This window comes from Sinohyriopsis cumingii, chromosome 17 (genome assembly GCF_028554795.1).
Source record: "Sinohyriopsis cumingii isolate HCF-2022 chromosome 17, ASM2855479v2, whole genome shotgun sequence".
Classification (NCBI taxonomy): Eukaryota; Metazoa; Mollusca; class Bivalvia; order Unionida; family Unionidae; genus Sinohyriopsis; species Sinohyriopsis cumingii.
In genome coordinates, this window is record NC_142977.1 from 44,545,657 (window position 1) to 44,572,927 (window position 27,271).

Sequence of the window (27,271 nt, forward strand, 5' to 3'; positions counted from 1 at the left end):
CACATTGACTATATTGTGATTTTAATGATCTTTTTACAATCATATAAACCGAAGTTGCTTCTGGAACGTTTAAGATTATTTGTTTCTTCAAATTTTAAACGAGCTGTCTGTTTTGAAACGAAAGGAGGATAATGATGCTATTTGGCGAGAAGATGGCGCTGCTGATGGTAAACTAATATTATTTAAGCTCGCGTTATGGATGCCAGTAATGACTCCATCACTCGTTGAAGAACAGCAGTTACTTTCTTTTATGAATCAAGGAGGTAAATCGATATTATCATGGTTAACAATAACTACCGATACTAATCAAAATTTCGTCAATGGGTTTTTTACTTGGCATATATCATCACAGCAAGGTGTTTCTGCACCAAGACATGTATTTATAGCATTACAGCGTACTGACCGATTAAACAATCAAGAAAGAAATCCAATGGCATTTGACCAACTTGGTGTCTCTGAAGTATCTTTAAGAATAAACGGACATCAAGAACCATATGAAGATATATTGCTAGATTTTGAGAATAATCAAGTAGCAAGTGTATATCATCGTTTGATAACATTTATGGGACGTTATCAAAATACTGACACTGGTTTGAAAATATCACAGTTAGATTTTACAACGCGGTATCCGATTTATTACTTTTCGCTGGAACATCTTGATTTAGATAAGCAATCTGTCGTTGATATAACCTTTAGAGCTCTCGTAAATTCGGCTGATTATTACAGAGCAATTGCTGTTATACTCAGCGACAAATCAATGTTACTTGAAGGTTTTGGTGGACGGATGAGAGTTATTGATGCACCAGTAGAAAACATGTAATGTTTTCCAAACATGTAGACAATTAGATCAACCGTGTTATTATAAAAATGTCATATAGTCACGTTAATGTCACTCTGACTCTTGGTCAAATGAAAAATTACAATCAAAAAAACGCAAGTGTATGTGGGGCAACAATAACGTTAAAACAGAATCAAATTGATAGTGGTGGTCCAAACAAGTTATCGTTGACTAAAACTCAACTAAAACATTTCAATAAAGCGCTAGAAGCAAAGACCGGAGTTCAACTTGATTTCGCTCCAAGTGCGATCAAAAACATGATTAAAACCGGTGGTATATTTCCACTTCTCGCAGCAATAACAGATCTGATAGCTGCTGCTGCCACAGCTGTCGCAAAATCAGCTGCGTTAGGAGCTGTTGGAACTGCTGCCGGAATGGCTTTAAAGAAAGCAACTGGACGCGGATACAAAAAAAAGGACGCGGTCTAAGACTTCCAGTAACCCCACCGTCATGGTACGGAAAAGGTCTAAGACTTCCAGGAACTCCTCCCTCATAGTACCCAAAACGTTTTTCGAGATGAATCCGATGTCAGATTTTGATTTACTCGATGCCGCTAAATAATTAAATATAAAAAATTTCAGAGCCGTTTTTATCCGAGATCAGCTACCAAACCAACCAAATAATAAAGAAACAGGAATTATCAATCTTGATAACAAAAACGGCCCTGGAACTCACTGGGTTGCTTACGCGATTGATCCACGTGGAATTATTAATTTCGATTCGTAAGGGTTAGCGCCTCCAGTCGAATTTCTAAAATACATTGATGGATTTCAGATTCTAGTTTGGTACTCAACGCTACCAACACAAACACTTTCCGACCCTCCAATATGCGGCCGTGAAGCATTAAATGTTCTTGACGCGATAACGAGATCAACTAAACCACCGCACAAGGTCGTGCACGAGTATACCACTATTTTAAACAGTCCCTAAAGATAATAATGGTTGATATTTAAGGAAGATCTCTCAGCACAAGAAAGGGTAAAAAAAACGCGATGACGTAGATTTATCAAAATATGCAACAAAAGATGACCTCGGTGATCTCATGAATCTAACTGGGGTTGGTCCCGACGAATTTGATATTTTCAGGACCAACATGGTAAGCTAAAACCCAGCAATATTAGGTGGAATGGCATAATTCGCAGGGTTCTTGGTGCGGTCTCGGACAACATCGCTGTTTTTACCGACGATGGTAGAATCAGAGATTCCAATATATCCATTGCAGGCATCAGAGATGAAATTGCAAGAAGCGTATCTAATCGTTTGAAAACAACCGGTAACACAATGAAGGTGAACTCAACATGAACGGGAATGAAAAAGTAGCTGTAACAGACCCAACATCCAACGAAGATGCCGCGACGAAAAAATATGCTGACGTCGTAGATAATAAACTAGCCACGGTACGGGTTGAGTATGATGTTCACGTCAACGCGTTTTCAAGACTTCGTAGAAACTTTCAAAAAACTAATGAAATCGCAGGCGAATTTTTTGGTGATCCATTGACCGTTGACGCAAAATTCTCTGATATCAAGACGAATATCGACACAACCTAAAAATATTAGAAGATGTCGTAAGTGGGATTCCTGGCATCGTTAACAAAATTAGTCTGATTAAAATTCCACCTGGAGTAACTGCCGGACATATTGGCAATATAGTATACACGGTATCATCTGGATTCGCAACATGGTCAAAACAAAATAATACTATCAAATATGCCGCAACAGTTACTGGTGTATATAGACTGTATGTGTTCAGTGCTGCAAAATCTGAGATTTTCACAACATATCACTGGTGACATTCCACTGATAAGTTTTCCGGGGTTGTGTCTGTTATCTTAAACAGTGGAACCGAAGAAACATTTATACTGGAAGCAGCTGATAAGAAATTAACCGTAACATCTTACTGGTGGTGTCTGGAATTTGTAGCTGAAACGCCTCAATTGGTCACTGTATAAAATAATAATAATGGCACTGACATCGTCGACGGTTCAACAATATAGATACGATCAAGTACGCGAATGGCAATCAGAGTTAAAAACCATCATCGACAAATACACAACAAAAGTAGAAAAATATAAGCGACGAGCGGTTATTTTTGACGTTGCAGTATACTCAGTATCCGCGTTAGTTGCATCCACTGGAGTAATATTACCAGCGCTAATGCAGCAACAACTGTAATCGCAATAACAATATGCGTTTCATCATCAGCGGCAATTGCAGGTGTTTTTAATATTATCGCGTTAAAGATATCAACGTGCACGAGCACAATATTGCACGATTATGTCACGCGGCTAAACACAGCAACAGCAGCGTACTCAAAATTATCCTCGCTGATATCATCAAGCCTCAACGATTAAACAATATCAGATTCCGAATTCACGATGACGACAAACACATACACAGACGTCAAGCAGTCCGAGCCCCACGTTTTGAAGGAAAAATACAATAAATAACAGTGACAGAATTACTTCAGCAGATAGCCGCAAACACCACTCCGGCAAGGACCACGATGACAACAGTAAGCTCGACTAAACCTGAATTCGGTGTTAATTTTTCAACTGCGATTTCGGCAAGCAAAATTGCGTTAGCACAGTTGCAAGTATATAACAGCTGGTCAAATATCAGATCAAAATCGTTTGGTGGATTACCAGCAAATAATTCGTTTGTGTTTGCAAATAAAAATAAACCAGATGGTACTCCCGACTGGAACGTCATTGGGTTACCAACCGGGAGCTATCAAATCGAAGAGATCAATGAGGAATTACAGCGCAGAATAAAAAATATCACGGGGAAAAGAATCCAAAATAGCAATAACCGCTCACGAACCAACGCTGTCTTCTGCAGTCGAGATAAATTCACCTGACTACGCTGTTGACATTTATAAATCATCGATCAGATCAGTGTTAGGACGGCCTGAAATTTCACCTGAAGTACACCCACCGTTACCAGAACCGAAAAAATCTGATTATGTCACGGACGCGAAGTCATACCACAAAATTACCCCGTCGTACAAGGACCTTCTATTTTATATAAAAGATGCAAAGTTTGGTAGTGATTTTAGATTCTCAAGTAAGAAATATATGTTGTGGTCTTTGATTCGTGAACATAAAGACCACACAGGAAAAAATATATCCATATATATTAACCTAAATCAAGTTATTGATATTTTTCAAGAAATCAATCAAGAACACCATCGACAACTACAGCAACTACAGCAATATTTTCAAGAACATATTTTTTAATTATCATCGTCACGCAGCGAAATCATTAAACACGTAGAAATATTAAATCAAATTGTATCCGATATGAAATATATTAACCAGCGAGTAGTTTGGATAATAACTGATCACAACTACGACATAAATCGTTATAAACAACAATTTTTAACTGCATATTTGATAACAGAAGCTGATCTACCGAATTTTAAATTCTCTGGGTATAACGCAGATGAACTAAAAAATCAGTCAATGATATCATCGATGAGTTCTTTATTGATATACTAACACGGTACAAAGAAATACTACCGCCAGCAACCATAGTCAGATACAACAATGACGTTCAATGAACAGGGCGACATGTATCTCAGGAAATAATAAATATAACCTCTGTGGTCGCTGTCAATCTTGTGTGTGAAGTCATTAATGGAAGTTACAGCACAGACACAACAATATCAAATCAAGCCCAGCAAGGATTTATTCTTTATTCATTCACCCCAAAAGAGCTACCCAGATTTCTGATTGTACAAGAACCGATCAATCCGGTTTATCTGCGATGTCATAATCGTTTGTTATCAAGAATAAATTTCAAACTAACCAGTCCGGGCATCTTTTGGATTTAAGAAAAACAACGCTAAATGTAAACTTACTTGTAAAATCAAATTAATCAAAAAATATTATATAATGTACCAACCTTCACCTTCACGTATGAAGCCTGATAAAACTCAGCAAATGCGACCTCGCAGTGAAAAATAAAAATATACACTAGCGCGTTCGGCAACATTATAAATATTATATAATTTTTATTCTTTTAGCAACATCAGACGATTTACCTTAACTTGCTCGGGGGGGGGGGTATCCATCAAAATTGAGCATAGCGGATGATTTCCATCATCGGTAAGGTAATTCACCCCACAAAATCGAGCATTTCGGATGATCTACTTGATCGGTAGGGTAATTCACCCCACAAAATCGAGCATCTTGGGATTTTTCAGGCTAATTACCTGAAAAAAATTGAGCGCGGCGTGTGATCAGCTGATTTTTCAGTAAAAAAAAATCTGTCAGTGTACTGACATTCAAACTTTCGATTTCATTTCCACGAACTTGACTCGGATTCCACGACGTAGATTTCTAACTTTGGTTTTCGATCGTTTCGCCGGACATAATTTTTCTCAATTGTCTTACACGAGTATTAATTATTCTTTTGCGTTCGTATTCTTGAGACTATTCTGATCTAATTTTTTCGATTGCACGGCAGAGAGAGAAAAATTCCTTTACTTTATCTTCTTCTGCTGCCGCTAATGACTGATACAACGCCGTCTGAATCTTCTTTATAAATCCATGCTGAGCCGGAAGAACGTATCCCCCTTCATATTTTTTTCTTGCAATATTTCAAAATCAGAAATAATTATTTCAGGATTCAGTTCGTCAGATAAATTAATTCCGCGCTCTTCTAATTTTTTTTAATAGCAACAATTACATCACTGATATTTTCGTAATTCATTATTTATATATACCAAATACAACTTTAAATAAAAAATATTTTACAAAAATAAACAGTAGCATGATGAGCGGTTATCAAGCATGGGTGATCCCGCTGACCTGTGTGTCTCCATGGGGTCCTTTCTTGAGACTTTTTGTCCCGTTGACGCCTTTATCTTTTGAGACTTTTGTCTTTGTTGTTATGGCATTCTCGGAACCCCATGATCGTTTCGTTTGGTCAATATTCTTTCTGAATATTTTTCTGTGGTGTACCCATGCGATTTAGAGCTTACATCCACGCTACTGTTTATTTTGGGGGGCGGCCCAACGAAATTTCTAAGCGAAACGAAATGTTAGAATATATTCAGAAGGTTGTCTGTGTATGCACACATGTACGCCCTTCCCCGAGATCAAATCCCCGGGAGTGAAAAACACACACTCGCCTCGATTTTGACGTGGGAGAGAGATGTACATGAGCGCGCTGGGCTGCCACTCCCCAATTATATAGGAAAAACCCTATTAATCGGTACCGTCGACTAGAACGGCTGGCCTTGACTCCGTCCCTGACTCTGTCATGGGGACAGAATCAGCCGCGTTAGCAATGCGCCACGGTCCTAATCTACTAGTATATGTTTCAGAAATTATTATATAGTTAACAGTTAACACTTCGCTGAATTCCGAGCAGAGAATTTTAATTCCGAATTTTGATTCAGAATTAAAATTCTAAATCTGACTTTAAGTTTTGAACATTACCTGTCAAAAAAGGCCTAATAGTACAATCCTTGATTTTATCAACGCGGAGTGTTGCGCAATCTCAAGGGAGGGAATTGCATCATTGACTTTTACACAATCGCTGCAGAGTTATCTGTATCTATATATGAAAACGAAATCCAGCTCTCAAACCTTCGTGAGAAAGACGATTTGAGTATTTTATCTGCAATAAATTGCACCAAGCCGGGGTTAATACCGAAGTACCTAGCAGCTGCGTTCATTTACTGAAATATTTTCTCTTCGCTAGTTTTTATATTGAAAGATCTGATAGCTCTCCTTGTAACGCTCTTAAATTTACCGGTCCCACCTCGTGCAGACTTCTCGCTCTGCGTGATGGCCTGAAGGTTAGATAAATTATTATTAACTTTCTGCCGTCAACGTGATCGGTCACAAGACCATCTTCGATCTCTCCGTGAAAAACCTCGAACACAAATTGATGATTGTGATATCTTTTTTCGCAGCAGTAAATCTAAGATAACCATAATTACTTTCTATACCGACTGGTCTTTTCAACCTACAGAGTCTAACGACTCCATTACGATTTGCGTCATAATTCTTAATAGTAGGATGTGGGACAAATTCTTGGTTCATTTACATATAACGTCATTTGTTTAAATCATAATTTGTCTGAGAACTTAGTTAGATAATCGCGCTCACATTTCAGCGCGTCGTTGTTATTTTTATATTATAATATCTCTTAAGTTCACGATATCTTTTTCACCACAACTCGCACACAACTTATTTTTACCCCTGACTCCAACGCCGCATCGTAGACACGGTATTGGTCCTAAACTCCCACTTCGAATACTTAGTGAATGTTCCCCGCATAATTCATTTCTGCAGGATTTATTACAATGGGTTACAGATCCCACCTTAAACCACTTGCATTGATTCATTATGTATGATATATTTTTTATTTAAATGTTTGTCTTAATTACAGTATGGAGGAGTTTGAGAGATTATCCAAGATCAAGCAGTGGGAATCTTCTAGATCTGATCTTGACAGACTAACTCCCGACTCGCGGAGACGAGCTCTGACTGATCTGATTGATATTATCAGAAATGCCAAAAAAGAATTTCGTGATGATGGGGCATGTCACACGTGGTCGACATTTAAAATTATACGCGACGCTGACGAAGTCAATGTTGACTCCGCCGAGTGAAAACAATTATCGATTACCTTCAAAGTGATCGGAAATATTTTATCCGAGTAAAATTTATCGTGCTAGCAGAAACAGCTAATTGGATTATCCGTGATAAATATGATCCTGTCCTTGCTAATAGAAAAACTGTCAAACTGAGTAAAAATTCCAAACCAGGAGCGCTGACTGGAATTGATAAACCATATTACGTTTGAGCGTATCCTGTGACAGCAATCATTTATGGAATCTATCCGATAGAAAAACCCAGTGTTGATAAACTGGTCCAAATGAGATTTTCAACACTGAACTGTGTAGCTGAACGGGTAACAGAACATTTTACAAATGCGATGCTCGGAAACGGTCTAACGGTGTTAAGACGTGAAAAAATAAACAAATGGACTGAACGGGTCAAGGATAACGGGCTACAAAAAACGATGTTGCCGAGTTAGAAAAAACACTAAATTCCCAATAACTGTAAAACCAATAAAAGGGGATGTATTATAGGAATCGAAATATAATAGGAACGGAGCTCCAATAAATATCATTGATCATAACGCTCACGCTTGGACCAGCGCAATCACAATATTTCCACGAGATCGAACTGTAAGATTTTACCCAGAGAACTCTGGGAGAAACATGTTCGATGCTATTAATGAGATAGGCAAAAACGATCCTGTGTCAGTGTGGTTATTTAAAAGTTCAGATGATGAAAAATATGATCAATTTGTACGCGTTAACGGTGAAATATACCGTAAAGAATCTCTTCATGATGCATTGAGAAAACTTACGCAGAGATACTCAAAAGATATTGACCGATTACTAACTAATTGTTTTATAGTTACATCAGTTGCAGCCCATGCTGCCAGAGAAAAAAATTCGTGGAAGCCAACCCGATGTGAGTTTTGCGAAGATGTACAATTAAGTTGTTGTGAATACGGACACGGCGGATTGTGGAATACCAAGTATAATTACAAGGAAATGATGTCAGTTGATATGGTTGCGTGAGAGTGTTCTGAATACTTTAAAAGATTTGGACACCCCACGAACTCGATGACGCGAGTGGCCATTAATGGACCATTACCCGATATTGACCTGACAGGATTCGCTCGTGTAATGTCATTCGAGATGACTAATGGTCTCCATGTTATTTGTTATGTTTGGTTTGGTCGGCATTTTAGTGAAAAGCGCGGGGCACCAATAGTGCTGTTACGATATATGCTTGATTGTAAAATACTGATATCGCTGACGGTCAGTGAGGCAATTATATCATATCGGACACAGACTGAAGTTTGGTTACCAACACCTGAACTGGTTGATTGCTAAAGTGATGATTACAGTACATTAATCGCCAATCTCGAAGAGAAAAGAAGCGCGAAGGATCTCCGTAGAAGAATAATTGGCATGTTTACTCAAGGCGGTGCATATGATCATCGACGGCATTATTTTGGACAATGCCGAATACGATTTTATAATCGCTTATGCAACTGCGAGAGATATATTTGTAAGTCGAGAAAACGCCTATTTATCTGACTGAACTCAGCTGGGTACGATTGTAAGTTATACTGATGGCGAGTCACCTCAGTATACTCACTCAAGATCTTCAATGCTAGCTTATGTTTCTATAAATTTGCTATCGATGATAAATAGATTCCCTGACACTGCAGTTAGAGTCGCAACATATTCGTTTTACATTGACAAGAAATAATTTGGTAACTCGTTTTACAACTGATGATGCATCATGTGGTTCGTGGAAAATAAAAGAAGAAATGGTATATAATTATTGTGAGTCCGCAGATGTTGAGATCAAAGACATTTATTATAAATCAGAATTATCGGAAATGTCGAGTGCACCGTCCGTGAATGATCCAGTATCCAGACACAAGACTGTTTATCTCAATGGGCCGGGAGAGTCTGGTAAGACGACTCGGGCGATTGAATTATTTCGGAATTCAGATATGATCGTATTAACACCTACACACAGACTCGGGCGAGAGATGAAACAACGAGGGGTTAACTCATGCACTTATCAAAGCTTTTTCAGATACAAGGGCGACGCATGGACTGCTGATCGAATGGGAGAGAAATATATTCCAAGGATTATAATTTGGGATGAAATATGTACAGTACCGTTAGAAACATTTAAAATATTTCTCGATTGGTTATTAACAAAAAATACAGCCGTGATAATGTGTGGCGATCATGGTCAGCCACCACCTTTTGTTGGACCATCTCCACATTTATTGTTAAAAGATTTTGTTGATTATTACAATGAGATAACTGATGATTACAGAGCGCTTGATGCAAAATTAAGCGAGTTCAAGAAATTAATCAGACTACAACCGAATTAAATTCAATGTGAGATAATGCGTAAAATAATTTCAGAGACTTCAATGAGCGACTTTCTATAAACGTGGAGACCAAACGACTTGACAAGTAGAAAGATAGTCAGAGACACACTTCAGCAGCGGTTGTTTCAGTTACAACGGGAGAAGTTTCCAATGTTGCCAGTGCCGTTGTGTTATAGACCAGCGGATACACGACTACAAAATATTGACGTTGATATACCAGGACAGACCGAAAAACAGAATCTCGTATTAAATGATATTGTTGCAGTTGATGTCAATGTTGTTGAAGATGAACTGCGCGCTGATAAATCCCCATAGACGCTAGGATACGCAATCACAATCCACTCATCTCAAGGACTGACTGATCTCTGATACAGTTGTCTGGATCGTTGATGATTGAATCGAGTGGTCCAATTTAGTTTACTTGGCGGTGTCCAGAGTCAGAAGAATATCTCAACTGTGGAGAATTGTCTTGGACGAGTCAGTGATCAATGTTGATATTGACAACAATATAATAAGAAAAACATTAGTCGGTTATAAACAAAGTGATAAAAAAATAAACGCGAGTTTGATCTTGATGTGGAATTTATCATGACACTGAAGCAACAGCAGAATAACCATTGTGCAAGCTGTAATTATATAATGTTGTGGCAGTATTCTGATAAACATCCAAGACAATTCACCGTAGATAGAAAAGATAGTAGTCACGGTCATACACGAGAAAATGTGATGCTGACCTGTCTTGAGTGTAATCGACATCGAGGTGCTAGTTAAGTGATCGGTGTGGCAACTGAGTGTCCTCGGGGATTACTTGCAATTGGTCACGTGTAAACCCACGTTGAGGAGCAGTTGAATCTAATCTGTAGACTGCGGGTCTGCCCGTGGATCTTGTTATGTTGGATACCTTGTTTGTCGTAAAACTCAGGACAGAATTATTCGCTCTTTTTTTTACCACCTTCAACTTCACCTGGTTCATATAAATATCTTACAGTCACATTTCCCAACACCGGTTGTTTTGGAAAATCACGTCCTTGTACGGGTATATGGTTTTTTTGTGATTGCGCTAATGGGTTTCATGTTGGTTGTTCAAGTTATTTCATTATTTAGCGCAGCTATCACACTTGGTAATCTTGCAACCCACGTGCGAGATCTCTTGTCTTGAATGAATTCCTTCGCGTATTGATATCCAGATAACCGCTCAGCAAGCGTTCGATTAAATCGCTCAACAATTGCCTGATCACGATGAATCGCAGTATGTCCTCGTCTAAAGGTGACATTATGTTGCTTCATCAACGATGATACTGGACCCTGAAATTCTTTGCCGGGATCGACCTGTAGTAGCTTTGGCCATTGCAAGGGTCCACGTTGATAAATTCGTTTAAACACAGAAGCAACCTCAGTTGCTATCTTTCTTGACAACGGCTCTGCATCTTTATATCTACTTGCAACGTCAACGACAGTTAACGAGTATTTGTATGTGCTGCGACGTACAGTATCATGTGGTAGAAATAATATATCAGCCTGATGAACTTCATTAGGAACGCTGACATCAGAATGTGCATACTTTATTGTTTTAGGCGGTGGTAGGTAAATTTGCCATATTGCTTGTTTGGATAATCATTCTTTAGCAGTAACATGTGTAACTGCTGCTGCTTTAGCGAGTTTAATAATTGCTGCGTTACCTTTCCAGTATCCTCTTGGGGAATAATAAATTGAGTCCATTATTTCAATCATCAGTTGATTAATTACCAGTTTCCAATACCAGCTTGCCCTTCATCGCGGATCTCACCAACAAATTAGCTAATGACTCCTTGAAAGATTTATTCGTAATGGAATTTAGCGCATGAATTAATTTCACATCTGCGATATGTCTGTGCTGCAGATCCTTTACTCGATAAGCTACATCATGAGCATGACACGCTTTATCAATAGCGTTTATTGGAAACTCACCTGGTTTTAGTTGATCTTGATCATCAAGTCTGATATCAAGTCTGGTTCCAGAGCCACAGTAATAATATCCTCTGAGGTGTTTTTCTCCTGGGTACTTAGCCCACGGAGTTCCTGGTAACTTTGTTAATTTTGCTGCAATATCACCTCCTCGCTTTTTATTTAATATTATTTGACTTTGGCTTATCACCTGACTTGAGAATAAATTTAAATTTTTTTGTACCACACCGCGTACACTTACCTGTAACCGCTGATCTGTTATTGCTTGTTGTAATAGTTATTAGTGCATCTGTCGGGGTACGCGCTCTGTATTTCACACAATATAAATCCATAATATTTTATATATTTCTATAACATGGAAATCACTGACTTTTCAGCAACAAGAAAACAAGAGCCAGTCAAGCATCATACTGCGCTACCAAATGATGTTCATATGATTATCGTAGGACCATCTGGAAGTGGTAAGATACAGCTGTTACTTAACTTAATAATGAAGTGGATGAGGTGGCATAAATTGTATTTGGTAGCACCATCAATTGATGATCAGCGGAGTTATGATGTAATTAAAGATTTTAATGAAAGCGCAAAATCTTTAAATGAAAACGGCGATGGTGTTGTTGAATTTATCACTGATATCAATGATGCACCGAGTGTTGGTGATCTAGACAGATTTATTAATAATTTGGTCTTATATGATGACGTAATGTGAGACAAGCAAACAAATCCAGCTAGGATATTTTCTAGAGGCAGACACAAAAACACCGATCTGATTTATGTTACTCAGCGGTATACACAAATACCAAAAGTGATCAGAGATAATTGTAATATTCTTGCTGTGTTTAACGGGGTTGACACTCACACGTTAAGAGATATTCATCAGACATGGTACAGCGGTGATATGGACATAAATAAGTTTAGAAACTTCTTTTCACGAGTGCAAGCTACTCCACACGGATTTATAACAATAAATTTACATGACCCCAGAACAAGATGTCGAGTTGGTCTTGATACAATATTTTTTATAATATAAGCAGGGAGGGCGCGACAACAAAGTTGGTTCATTTTTTTTTAATCCAAATGCTATTGATAGGTTTTCAGCCAGAAAACGCATTGGACTAACTTCGAGGGACTCTCCAAAGTTAGTCGATGTTTTTCTCTGGCTGAAAACCCCATTTCGTGGAAGGCTTATTTCGACATTTGAAACCTTCTAAAGTTTGTAGGGTTCACCCACACTGCTGCTGGATTATATTCATCCTAGTTCCTTTCATTACATGAAAATAATTGTACCAATTCCTCTTTAGGGATTTCCTACTAACTTTGTTTCAAAACAGACAGCTCGTTTAAAATTTGAAGAAACAAATAATCTTAAACGTTCCAGAAGCAACTTCGGTTTATATGATTGTAAAAAGATCATTAAAATCACAATATAGTCAATGTGCAATGAAACATTATTTATGAAATTTAAAGGAAAGGAACGATACATTGTATTTAATTATATGCAGTACTCTACATTATGCAATACAACTGGTAGAATGCTAATTTAATTACCAGAGGTGTGGAATTCTAAATAAAGGAATAAATAAGCTGTGACAGTGCCAATTTAATTGCTAAATATGTGGATTCTAACCAAAGGAATGGATACGCTGTGATAGTGCTAATTTAGTTACCGGATTTGTGGAATTCTAACTAAAGGAATGGTTAATCTGTGAGAGCGCTAATTTAATTACCAAATGTGTAGAATTCTAACGAAGGGAATGGATAAGCTGTGCTAGTGGTAATTTAATGTACAAATATATGAAATTATAACCAAGGGAATTTATAAGCTTTGATAGTGTTAATTATTTACCAGATGTATGGAATTCTAAATAACGGAATGGATAAGCTGTGACAGTACTAATTTTTAATTACCAAATGTGTGGAATTCTATTCTAACTAAAGAAATGGAGAATCTGTAATAGTGCTAATTTAATTATCAAATGTGTGGAATTCTAACTAAGAGAATGGATTAGCTGTGAGAGTGCGAATTTAATTGCCAAATGTGTGAAATTCTAACCAAAGGAAACAAAATGCTTTGATACTGCTAATTGAGTTACCAAAAGTGTGTAAATCTAATAATAAGGGAATGGCTAAGCTGTGGCAGTACCAGTTTAATTACCAAATGAGTGGAATTCTAACCAAGGGTATGTATAAGCTGTGATAAAGCTAATTTGATTACCAAACGTGTGTAATTCTACCTAAGGGAATGAATAAGCTGTGATAGTGCTAATTTAATGTGCAAAATGTGTGGAATTCTAACGAAGGGAATGGATAAGCTTTGCTAGCGGTAATTTAATATACAAATACGTGAAATTATAACCATGGGAATTTATAAGCTTTGATAGTGCTAATTTAATTACCAAATGTGTGGAATTCTAAAATAACGGAATATATATGATGTGACAGTACCAATTCCATTACCAAATGTCTGGAAATTTAATAAAGGGAATATATAAGCTTTGATAATGCTAATTTGATTACCAAATGTGTGTAATTGTAACTAAGGGAATGGATAAGCTGTTAGAATGCTAATTTAATGTGCAAAATGTCTTTAATTCTAAATAAGGAATGGATAAGCTGTGATATTGTTAAGTTAATTACCACATCTGTGGCATTCTAGATAAGGAATGGATAAGCTGTGATACTGCTAAGTTAATTATCACATGTGTGGTATTCTAAATGATGGAATGGATAAGCTCTGACAGTACCAATTTAATTACCAAATGTGTGAAATTCAATAAGGGAATAGATAGATATGCAGTGATACTGCTACTTTCATTACCAAACGTTTGCAATTCTAACTAAGGGAATGGATAAGCTGTTAGAGTGCTAATTTAATAGCCAAGTGTGTGAAATTCTAACCAAGGGAATGGATAATTTGTGAGAATGCCATTTTAGTAGCCAGTGTAACAATATAACCGGGTGATATTTCGGATTTACAACAGAACGCTTTTGATGGTGGTATAAATACAATGTTTAATGACGAATGACTTGAATGAGAAAAAATATGATTAATACTTGCGTACAGTATCCAAATATTGGATCAATTAGCATAATCCGCACGAACTAAATAATAAAAATGCAAATAAATGACTTTACATAGTACAAGGAAAAGGGGTGAAGTTTGTAGGGTTCGCCCTCCCTGAATATAATCCCAATTGTTTGACCATTTAAATAAAGATCTTGTACGAACAGAAAAAGAAAAATGTGACGTTACACCTCATATCTGTTTAGAATGCGAAAACATGCAAAAGATAAATTTGTCTATGTTACATATTTTATACTGTATTAAAGAAATCTTCTGCATTATGTGATAGATATATTATCATTTAGCAAACACTGAATGAACAAAAATGCACTTGATATAGCATTCAGTCATGATCTGGAATATTCAGAATTATTGAACACTTCATCTATTCATCGAGCGTCCAATAAATCATCTCACGCATCAACGCTGGAATAATGCAGATATGGACTCTGATCTCTCCAATTTATAAATCACTGCAATTACTGCAGGCAGATTGTCTACAAAACAACAGTAGGCATATTTGTATTATTCGCAACTGATCACCTAAGGGTGACTAAATACTCTTCCCTGCAATATAGGAAACATACTTCCGTATCATTTTTGATAATATAACTCGTAAGCTTTCGTAAAATAATATTACAATACTGTCTGTTTCAATTTCGAATTACCTGGCTGCATTGCTAGACTGCCGTCTGTTGCATCATTCTCGGGCAACAAATCAATGCAACTTCCAGTCGTACGAAAGGGTCTGGTTTCTTTTGGTCATGTGACTCGAGTATTTATTAATTTGTTATTTGGTTGTCACGCTATGAATCTATCATGTTGTGAACATTATCCGAGCCGGTTTCTACAGTTTCAGTTGATGCGTTCTTTTAAGTAAACTGGTCTTGTTGTGGTAATATTAACATGATGAGATACTGATCACCTAACTTTGATACGACAAATTTACTGACTCGAAATTTAGTTCCAGCTATATGTCTTCTTAAAATCTGTATTACACTTGGTGTAAATTAAGGTAGAAAATGCGATAAAAGGTACTCTAATATTATAATACGTTATTTTTTTAGTGTATTTATTGTACAAAGCAGAGATATCTATAAATGAGATATTCGTAACAGACCTCTGGGTCAAACATCTCTTTAACATCACGTGACTGAGGCTGATTAGGCACAACTCGGCTTCCATATTGCAAGTCTGCCGATTTGATTCATTCAAGTGTCGTATTGCATTCTCCCCACTGCGTTGTAGTATTCTATAACGGAATTATCACATAGAACTGGGCATTCTTAGTAGTAAACACTAGTCTTGGAATGTATATTGAACGGAATATGTATCTTTAATTTAATTATTCGTTGCAATTACAAAGCTTGAAATATTTCGAATTAATGGATAAATAGCAGTACGGAATTACCGTAAATTCATTTAAGGACTATTTGGATGTATTAACTGTCACTGTATTATTGTGAATACATTTAAAGAGATTGTAGGATTTTTCTATACGATTGTACATTACTGACCATAATTCGGAAAACACTCGGAACTCATTCTGATTACTCGAATCATCTGCAATTGAGGAGCTTAGGATTTTATTCACCAAACTATAAGTGAATTTTACCTTTTCGCTGTATATTTTAGGGACATTAATTATGTTTTTAAATTGATAAAACTTCTTGGTTCTCTCTCTCTCATATCCAGGGTCTAAGCGAAAACAGAACATTGCTGAAACTACGTGAACGCTTTGTCACCGCCAAAACTGTTACTAATTCTTCCGTTTTTTATGTGTTTGTCCTCTATTTAATCAACTCATTCTTCTGAAATATGCTTAAATATCAAACCCTTATTCTCTTACACAACTTTTTTCAGTTTGAAAATAATGCTTAATGACGTACAGACACAATCCAAAAAATGTTTTAAACATAATTTTACTTCTTTCTAACGACACTGGTGCTTCCTTTCTAAGTAATAGGCTTTGTTAAATCTAGATAGAAAATGTCATATTTTTATGGGTAGACGCCAATCGAGAACTGGATCGGAGCAGAAGTGAATTCCGTTATGACAACACCACGGCACCAGTGTTCTCCCAATGATGTATTGCTGACAGACTTCTTCGGACTATTGGTTTAATCTGATCTTTTCAAGAAGGTCTGATCCATCTGGTTGGAATCTTTATTTGCATAATGACAGGCTGCTACCCATTAGTTCATGGGTAGTGAGCGATTGTGAATCTCCTTTATAGACGTGTCTGTCAGAAATGGAATGTACATTTAAAGCATTTGGGCACAGTTCGAATAAAATGAAATTAAAGTTCAATAACCTAAAGAGCCCATACAGAGAGAATTAAAGCAAATTAACACGCAGTTTCTAATCTCCCATTCATATCAAAAGTCTTAGAAAAGGTTGTTCTATCCCAGCTTGTATCTCATCTGAATTTAAACAGTCTTTAAAGCAAATCTATGAAGTCGCTAATAAGAACGTCACAAAAATAGTCCATGCAGCGAAATCAACTCAGTACAGCACTAAGATCATGGAAAGTTCCAGCTGCAAAGAGCTCTTCGACATTACTATCAAGCTAATGTCAAGGGACAAATGTAAACCACTTCCAACTACCTTCTTTCCAGTCGACCTTCCGGACCTGTTTGCAAATTTCTTTCGTGACAAAGTACAAACTATTATAGATAAGATTGATAACACAATTTCAGTTGGCCCGTCGTCACCAAACATTTGGGATACATAATTTCAGCGGCAACCATTAGCAGCATTTGAACCTGTCTCTTCGCATTTAGTACGTACAATCGTGATGAATAGTGCACCAAAGTCATGTGAACTTGATCCAATTCCAACATCACTGCTGCTTGAGTGCTTAGATCTAGTATTGTCTTCACTAACTGATTTTATTAATAACTCTCTCTGATCCAGAGATTTCCCATCATTTTTCAAAACTGCCATTGTAAAACCTCTACTGAAGAAACCAACACTCGACCATAACGATTTTAAAAAATACCGCACAGCTATAATCTCACATTCATATAAAAAATCATAGAACAGGTTGTTCTATCCCCGCTTGTATCTCATCTGAATTCAAACAGTCTTTATACTAATGTACAATCTGCATATCGCCTTTCCCACAGTACTGAAACTACCCTTCTAAAAGTAGTTAATGACATTCTCTCTGCTTTGGATAGCGGAAAGAGTATAGTCATCACCCTCCTTGATTTGTCTGCAGCATTTGGCACAATAGACCATGATATATTACTTCACCGTCTCCAGCATCTATTAGGCATTCATGATACAGCCTTACTGTGGTTAAAGCCCTACTTAGTCAGAAGGACACAAATTGTGTCTGCAAATGGAATACTCTCCAACCCAGTTAATCTATGTTGTGGTGTTCCACAGGGGTCTGTTCTTGGACCTGTTCTCTTCATTATATACACTCAGCCGCTCTCAAGCGTATATATCATCATCCAGTATCTCACCGATTGTACGCTGACGACACCCAAATATACAAATCCAGCCACCCAACTGAAGTTGATGCTACCATCCAAGGTATAAAGAGGTGAATTTCTGATGTGAAATCATGATGATAAAACTGAGGCCATTCTGATCACGGCACGACGACTTTCTCAGTCACATCGTTTGCAACAAACAATGAATATCAACAACACCTACTTCACAAATTCACACAGTCAGTACAAAACCTAGGTGTCACTCTAGACAGTACTCTCACATTGAACCAACATGTCACGAACATATACAAGGCTGCATATCTTGATCTGAGTCGCATGAGCTCCATTCAAAAATATCTTTCAGTTGATGCCGCAAAAACAACTAGTGTGTTCATTAGTGCTTTCAAGACTGGACTATTGTAACTCATTTCTGTCTGTTTCATTTCAATATCTACTTCAGAAACTTCAAAACGTTCAAAACACAGCTGCTCGGATCATACTCAGAGAACAACTCCCGCTGCCCTGTACACTACACAGGCTATCCATTCGATCCAGAATCAAACACAAGATATGTTCTCTGTGCTACGTTTCACTGACAGACTCCACTTCAACATACCTATTCGACCTCACCCATATGTACACACCAGCAAGATACTTAAGTTCCTCTTCTGACAATCGTATACTCATTATTCCTGCTACTAAAGCTAAGTCATATGGACAAAACTCTTTTCTACACTCGGCCCAACAACGTGGAATGAACTGCCCACTGAACGTAGACACAGTGATTCCATTCAAGGGTGCTCTTAAAACTCACTTATTTCGACTGCAAAACAAAGTTAAAGAACTAATAATGTTTCCTACCTTAAGTATTTTCTGCATTTTTTTACGTTTTCTAATTTCATGGTGTTTGTTTTTTGTGATAATATCATTATATATGTTTTTTTATGTTATATGTGTTGTCTAATGGGATAAAGCACTTAGAGCTTCTAAAGATCAGTTGCTATACAGTCCTCATTATTATTATTGTTACTGTTATTATGATCATTATTATTATTTTATTTTTATCATTATTCAAACCCATAGCAAGGAACCCATTGAAAAGCCATTTTTCTGGTTGTGCCCACAAAACGATAGATAGATAGCAGTGAACATTAATTGCTTTCAGATTCTGTCTTACATGTACAAGAAAATCATGAGACTCACGACTTTGTTGGGGATGCTTGCCCTGTTTAACGTTATTCTGATGACCAACTGCATTCTAGGACTACCGATACCACTTATTATTCCAGTACCTGTGGCTGGGTCTGGCGGATTTGGACCTACTTTTGCAGCTTTAGGTCTCTGTCCCCCTCTAACTCTCTAGAACTCTTTCAGCTTATCTCTCTTTTTACGACAGGCTCTTCATTTTGTCTGTCCTGTCTGTTTATATATATGCAATATGTTTGTAAATATGAATTCAACAATATATGTATGTAATGTGCACTGATAAGACAAGCGACATCATCGCATAACACAGACGAAAATCCGCTTTCGCTTAATAACGAATGTTCGCATGCATTTAGCAATGAAAGTCAAGAGAGAGAGAGAGAGAGAGAGAGAGAACATCTTCTGGTCTTTTGAGGACCGTGAAGAAAATGTTGCTCACTGTTACTTAAGTGAAGGTATTGGAATGAAAGCGGAATATTGTCAATAATAGATAAAACTAACAAGAAAAAACTAATATCTGCTTTTTAATCACACACCCATTTCTTTTTATATGATATATCTAGGGGTTTGAAACATAAATGTGATTTGTATTTCCGTATCATAGATCTATATATATGCTACTTATTTATCTTCTTTGAAGTCCGTTCATACAATATGTTTAGATTCTTACTAATTTGTTTTGAATTTCATACATAGAGTAAGCTAAACATATCAAAAAATTGTTAAAGATGGGCTATATAATAAAATACAAAACCATATTAGTTCTTTTTCTACGCCAGCGAAAAGAAACTCATAATGAAACACACAACGGTTTTGTGTTTGTGTTGAGGTAAGCAATGTCTTAGACAGAGCCAAAAGAGATCCTGAACAAAAAAATGGAGATAAAGAAAATAATACAAATAAAACCCGTAAAACAATGAAGGAACGAATTATGTAATGACTGGACAATATATAATTTAAAAATAAATGGATGCAAGAAAACACATGTGAACGTAAAGCAAGAAATGTTGATATCTCATCTGTTCTTGAGTTTCTTTTACAATTTTTTTTATTACTTTCCTGTAATCAAGCAAAGGAATCAGACGCAAGCTCTTTTAGCTTCGTTGTTCTCCTACCTAAGCATATTTTTGACTATTGTTACCGGCTGGATGTCAAGTTAACAAGTATAAGTAAAGAGATGGAACATAATCACTACAGTAACTGTAATTTTGTGAACTAAGAAAAACGTGAGATAATATTAAACAATAAAGAAAAAGAAATTTAGAGTCACAAAAATATTCTTAAAAAATTACCCTTTTAATGGCTTCTACGTCTCACTCACTTACCTCTACCAAATTAAAAAAATAAAGAACTGGCTTATTCAAGGAGGAAACAGACTCCGAAAACGAAATTGATTGACCTTGTAATCGTAGATCAAAAAGAAGACTGCCATTTACAAACTCATTGCAGACATCATGTACTGAGGAAAATTGTAGGGTTCTGGATTTAATTTTTTATGGGGAGGTTTTGTATAGAACGTGGAAGATGCAGCTTTTCACTTTAGTTGTATCGTGTGTCTGTTTCACTAATCATTGTACAGACCGTTAGTGAAATATTGTAAATCAAGATACAACATTAGTATCATTTGTGTAGAAGATTGAGATTTATCGTCACGTAATGTCATGTCATTTATATAAATATCATTATTTATGAAAGACGAGGTTATAATACATAAATTAAAGTCCTCAATATTAGCAAGCACACCAGCAGTAGAATAAGGCGATAGAAAATGCAGGTAGAAATAATACATTATTATGTAGTTGCCGTATTTTTATATATTTGTGCGTGTGTGTCAAAATAACATGGTTTTTAAAGTGATGTCATAATCCACCTATAGATAAGTAATATCCTAAGCATATATAAACATTGTTTCAGCGAAAGGTTATATTTCAACAGTATTATTTCGCTTCTTTATTCTCTATAACTGTAATTCTTCTAAATGAAATATAGTGCAAAATTTCATCGAAATCATCCTTGCTGTCTCTCTCTCTGTCTCGTGCATAACTGAGATTATAGCGGGATGTGGAGAAAAAGAAGAAAAGAAAACTTAACATGCGTCAAGTATCTGACAAGAACCTGGGACTTCGTCACGGTTAGGTATAATCGAACCATGACATGTCAGCACAGTTTTCACAATACCAATGATACAAAGTTGCAATGACCTGTCAAGTCTTGTACGTTACATTTATATATAAGGAGGAATACACGTATTGTAATCAATTTAAAGTTTTATTTATTTTCATTTATTTATTCACGTTTTTTAAAACCTATTAATATTGGTCTAAAACATATTATTTAATATTAAAATGTCCTAAGGTCGCTCATTTCCCTCAGCCTCTCTGTATCATTGTGTAGGTTGGTAACGCAGCACACGTATCGGCCAATATAGCAACAAATTGATGGAGAGTGCATGCTATGGAAAGTCTCTCCAACCCTCCCACCATCACCACTCTCTGTGTTTCTCTCGGTCTCTCTCAGTCTCTCTGTCTCTCTGTCTCTCTCTCTCTCTCTCTCTCAACATCTTTGGGATGTACATTTGTATAGGTGGATGAATAAATGTGTATGTGTCTGACTGAAAGACTTACTTTATTTCATATTCAATCGAGATTGCATTAGGTTTTATCAAATTCAGTATATTACATGTAGTGGTATGATAATAGCGATCTTAGACTTAGGTTACCTATCTTCTACTAAACGTAACATCAAGAAGATCGCTTACGTCTTCATGTCTTCAATTCTCAAGTAGGAAATAACGATTTCTTGACTTAAGCAAGGAATTGAATATTCTGAGGTGCCCATAATTTTCAATGATTAATACAGCAATTTTATTTAGACAAGACACTCTCAAACTGACAATAGTCGATGTGAACATTATTGAGGTTTTAGCTATCAGTCTTTAAGACATAAACGTTCCAATTAGGGACTATGCGCGCGATCTTTAATATTTACCCTTGCTAGTGGGTCTTAATGTCCTCAGCCATTATCGCGTTGTACCTCTGATCGAGACATTGCAGGCATGAATCACACGGGCGGAGAATAACTTTTCTCGAGGTTAGTTGTACGTGAACTGATTATGTACGGTTGCTTTCAGTTATGAGTATGAGATACGCATAGTCCTTTGAGACATAGTCTTGTTTGCTATAACCTCTGAACCTTCAAGTATATTGATTGGCATGATAGTGGCTCTTCTGCAATTGCAAATTTAAACCGTTGTAATTGATATTTGTCTATATTCAATACTAACAAGAAATCGGCGTGGGACCGTTTAAGTCAAGCATTGTACTTTTAATCTCAAAGAAATACTAATTTGCAAGTATAACTCACGACTTTTCAAATATGTATCGTGGAGTCTTGGAAAAATAATCAAGTTAGTAATTATCTTGAAACAATAACGACGTACACCTGATGACGTTTATGACAAAAAGCGTGAACATAGGTTCAATTATAGTGGGCAAAAATCTTCAAGAGGCTGCCACACAGGAAAGACATTGCAATACATAGTGAGACAGTGTCAATTACCAACAAGCAAACTGTGAAAATATAAATGATAAATTATGATTAAAATATAATAATATCATCCATATCCATCTACCACGAGTTATTTTATGGACTGGTCTTTAACGCTGCAAAAACAGAACGGAGCAAGCACTGGGACAGAATTCTAAGAAGCTATTGACAAGATCAATAAACAATAAACTACGACGGACACTGTCGCATATAAAACGTTAAAAGTCTCGTTTTGTGACGGTTTACCGCATTAACTCTTCCCTTGGTCATTGTGCACCTCAAGAAAGGAAACCTATAGCTATGTCAAAAACCAAAGAACTATCAGTTTGATCAGTCACCCGAGCAAAGACATGCTGAAGATAATTCTCAACAGACTAGAGGCTCAAGCAGAAAAAAATATTGATGAAGAGCAGGCAGGCGTCTGAGCAGGAATTATTCCAGAAGACGGACGCGTTTGATATGTCAATCGGGACCTGAATACGCTAGCAAAGGTGACCTGTCTTCTCAAACAATCAATAATTATACCTACCCCCCAAATTTTTAAAAAACAATGATCTCTCTCTCATCTATCATATTTCAAACACTCAAACTAACTTCCACGCTTACTCCACCGAAACAATATGAAACAGCACAGAGTCTCTCCCAAATTCAGCAAATTATTAGAAACTTTCGGAAATAAAGATCATTTATTCAAAATTCAAAATTCGTGCGAGACGGTAACTTTACACCAATACCCTGGATTCCTGTGGATGGGTGCCTGCCCTCCCTCCCACTTCCTCTCATACCTCGGCCGGACAACAATTATCAGCTTGCAGTGCACACATCAATTACTCACCAACCAAACCAAGAATACATGAGTCAGTGATGGTTATATTCCAACTCATCCACGCGGTTGGTACGGACTGATTAATACATGAGTATGTGCTGGGTCATTACCCACTCACGATAGCCTATCTCTCAGATAGCATGAAAATCATGTTTTGCTATATGACGGCTCAATTAACAACATCCTTTGAGTGCAAAAGCACATGGGGTATGTGACCCTAATTCCTTCCTCCGGGAACTATTAACGTCCTGCTGTACATGAATAAACCAGAGGCATATGCACTATGTGCGAACGCCAATTTAATTTAAGAATTAAATCAATCAATAGTTCGTGCCATTCAACATTGAATAGTCAAAATGGATTTTTTTTAACACCTTAAAAGACAGTTAGTATTGGATGGTGGATGCCGCATATGTGGTGGAAAAGCTAGAACATGAATGGCGGTATCCAGTTAATAAAGACCTTGTGACAAGTCAAGTGACCAGCCTGAAAGTGGTCAGGGATCTGGTAAAAGACATGATAGAGGAGGAAGTACAAAAGTTCATTCAACCAAAATATGTGAGAGTTGGAACAAGGAAGGAGGCACTTGACTGTGTCATCAAAGTCAGGTGCTTTTTAGACGACATACTGAATTTGACAGAGTGGTCTTTTGTAAAACGGGGGTTAGGTCCACTAAAGAAAGGAGAAGAAATGATGAGAAACGATCTGGAAGAAGAGGTGAAAAAGATTAAAGATGACTGGGCTAAAGAGAGAAAGGAAAAAGAAAACAGATAGAAAAAAGAGGAGTTAGAAAGATTAAATGCAAACTGAATGAAGATGCAAGAGACATTTATATCTATAGGACATCCTGACTGGATGGCGGAGAAGTAAAAGAAGAAGAAAGGAATTATTGAGAAAGTGAGGAAATTGTGGAAGAACTGGAGAAAATAGAAGAAGAACCAAAAGGCCCTTTTCAGGGCTACTCATTTGACGCGAAAAGATTAGCTTTCTTGCATAAATACTTTTTAGTCGGTTCTATAGTTGTTTGTTTTATGTTGTATGTTGTGTGTTGTATATATTTATATGTCTATGTCCAGCCAAACGTTCTTTGGATTTTTTGAAATCTTTGGTCCAGATATAGGTCAGCCCCTTGCTACATTGTTACCAATATTCAGTACACTAAGGTATTCTTATCTGTTCCATTCCAATTGTCCCTATGAAACAACCCCACTTTCCATTGTCCGTATACAGTCCCAATATTCCTCATGTTAAATTCCTATTGTCCATAGAGTGTTCCAGGGTGACCTGAAAAATGGGGGGTCTGTAATGCATTTTCCCATTGTCAGAAGGGTATCACCGCCATACTACTTCATCAACCGAAGTGTATATAAATGGAGTTCATTACCGTAAAGTAAACGGCCCTAACATCTGGCCATTTCGCAGATATCCCAAAACAGAAACTGTAATCTTTCCAATGCATTGTATTTTTCCATCAACAAATATTGGGACCGCCATTGGATTTGGTTGAATTCCGTTTCCACTGCTTTCCAATTTGGAAACAATATTAGAAACCTCAAGCATTAAAACTTCAGTTTTTTTTCTACAAATATCATCACTCATAAAAATATAAAGAAGCAGCTACATTTTGGAGAAATAGAATGAAGCACTGATGAGGAATTATATCAAAGTTTTCTTACATTAACTACTTTGGTATGCCCATTTTGACACAAATTTCAAACTCCTGATACACTTCTTGCCCAAGAATTTTACCGAAACAACTGAGTGAGAAAATATGTCGTTATGAATCATGTTTCTAACTGTCACGGAATGGTGTAAATGTTGTTCATCAAATACATGTACTCAGGTTTCGTTTTTTTTTTTCGCTGTACAACGATACCCGAGGGTGATTATATATATGTTCTATTGTATTTCGAAATCGGGAGTACGATTCGTCCTATGCCACACGTGCAAGGTGCTTTCGATACGGCAAAACGAAAATTCTAAAGGTATAAATACGTTACTGCATGTAAAAGGTCTTTACAATACTAACGGTTTTGTCAGCAAGCGGCCTGCTTAAAGGATTCGCACAACTCCAGCTGTAGGGGTAGGTAATTTTTCGGTTTTAAGTGATAACTAGTGTATTAGCATATTTACCTTTGCATGTTTGTTATCGTTTTCTTTATACAGCATAATGCGTGCATTTCTTTTATTCTTGTTGCTACGTAGTACAGGATTTATATTGGTAATGTAAAGCTACATTTTTTTAAAAAGAATTCTTTACTATTGTCTTATCGAGCAAGGTTAGGTTTACTATTGAACCTCTGTTTTTGTAATTGCCATAATAATATAATCTTTATAACTTACCATGTATAACGTCCTTACGTTATGTCTGTATCAAGTTTAGTACACTGTATCGGGTATATTTTCAGCTGTTTTTGAGGGTAGGAATATCCGGGATGTCCGGTGTTGTCTGAGGGTAGGAATATCCGGGGTGTCCGGTGTTGTCTGAGGGTAGGAATATCCGGGGTGTCCGGTGTTGTCTGAGTGTAGAAACGTCCGTTTGTCCGGAGCGTTTAAGGTGCCGGAGTGTCTAATGTCCAGAGTGACTAAGGTGACCCAGCTGTAGAGCCGTCAAAGGACCAGGGTGTCCGGAGGGTCTAATATTTCAAGTGTCCGGAGGGACTAATGTTCCGAGTGATCATAGTATTCCGAGGGTACGGAGTCTATAGCAGTTGTGAAATTGATTCGTAGGAGCTGTGGAGCGGATATGGTGCACGGGTAACGGAGTGTATTTCCATACATGTATTTTATTAGATATAGGCTAATTTTGGGTTAGTAAGACCCAGTGTATCATTCAGGACTGGAAGGATAGATGGTATATCCGTCCTTGTGTTTAGTGACATAATTTCGCTACCTGAGCGAATACATTTTTACTATGTGTAAAAAAAACTTACATCGTTTACTATTTGAGTGAACTATATTCATCTTTCCATTATTGAATCATTTGTGAATCATTTATCCTGTTTTAGTGTTACTGAACTAATTTATTTGTATATTTTTTCCATCTTTGAAACTGTGCGTTTTTTATGTTAAATAGATCCAATATTTGTATTATAAATACGCCGCACACATCTTCATAATCTACTGCTCATATAAATCACCACATTAAACCATATATATGTCGTCAAAACGTGTTCTGTTGTCAATCCGAAATATCCCACCCGGTTATCTTGTTACACTAACTCACTCTCATCAGATTTCGTCCGCATGTAAGAAACACTGGGTCTAAAGTCAATTGTCAGGTGAGTGAATCCACAAGATCTGTTGCCGCAAATGTAAGTTTTAGTAAACCTAGTTGCTTTCGTGTTGCTTATATCTACCGTTTGGAAACAACTCTTATTGCAACACACTTATCTGTAATCAAGTATTAAATATGTGATTTCACTAAACGTGAAGAAAGAACAGGTGAGA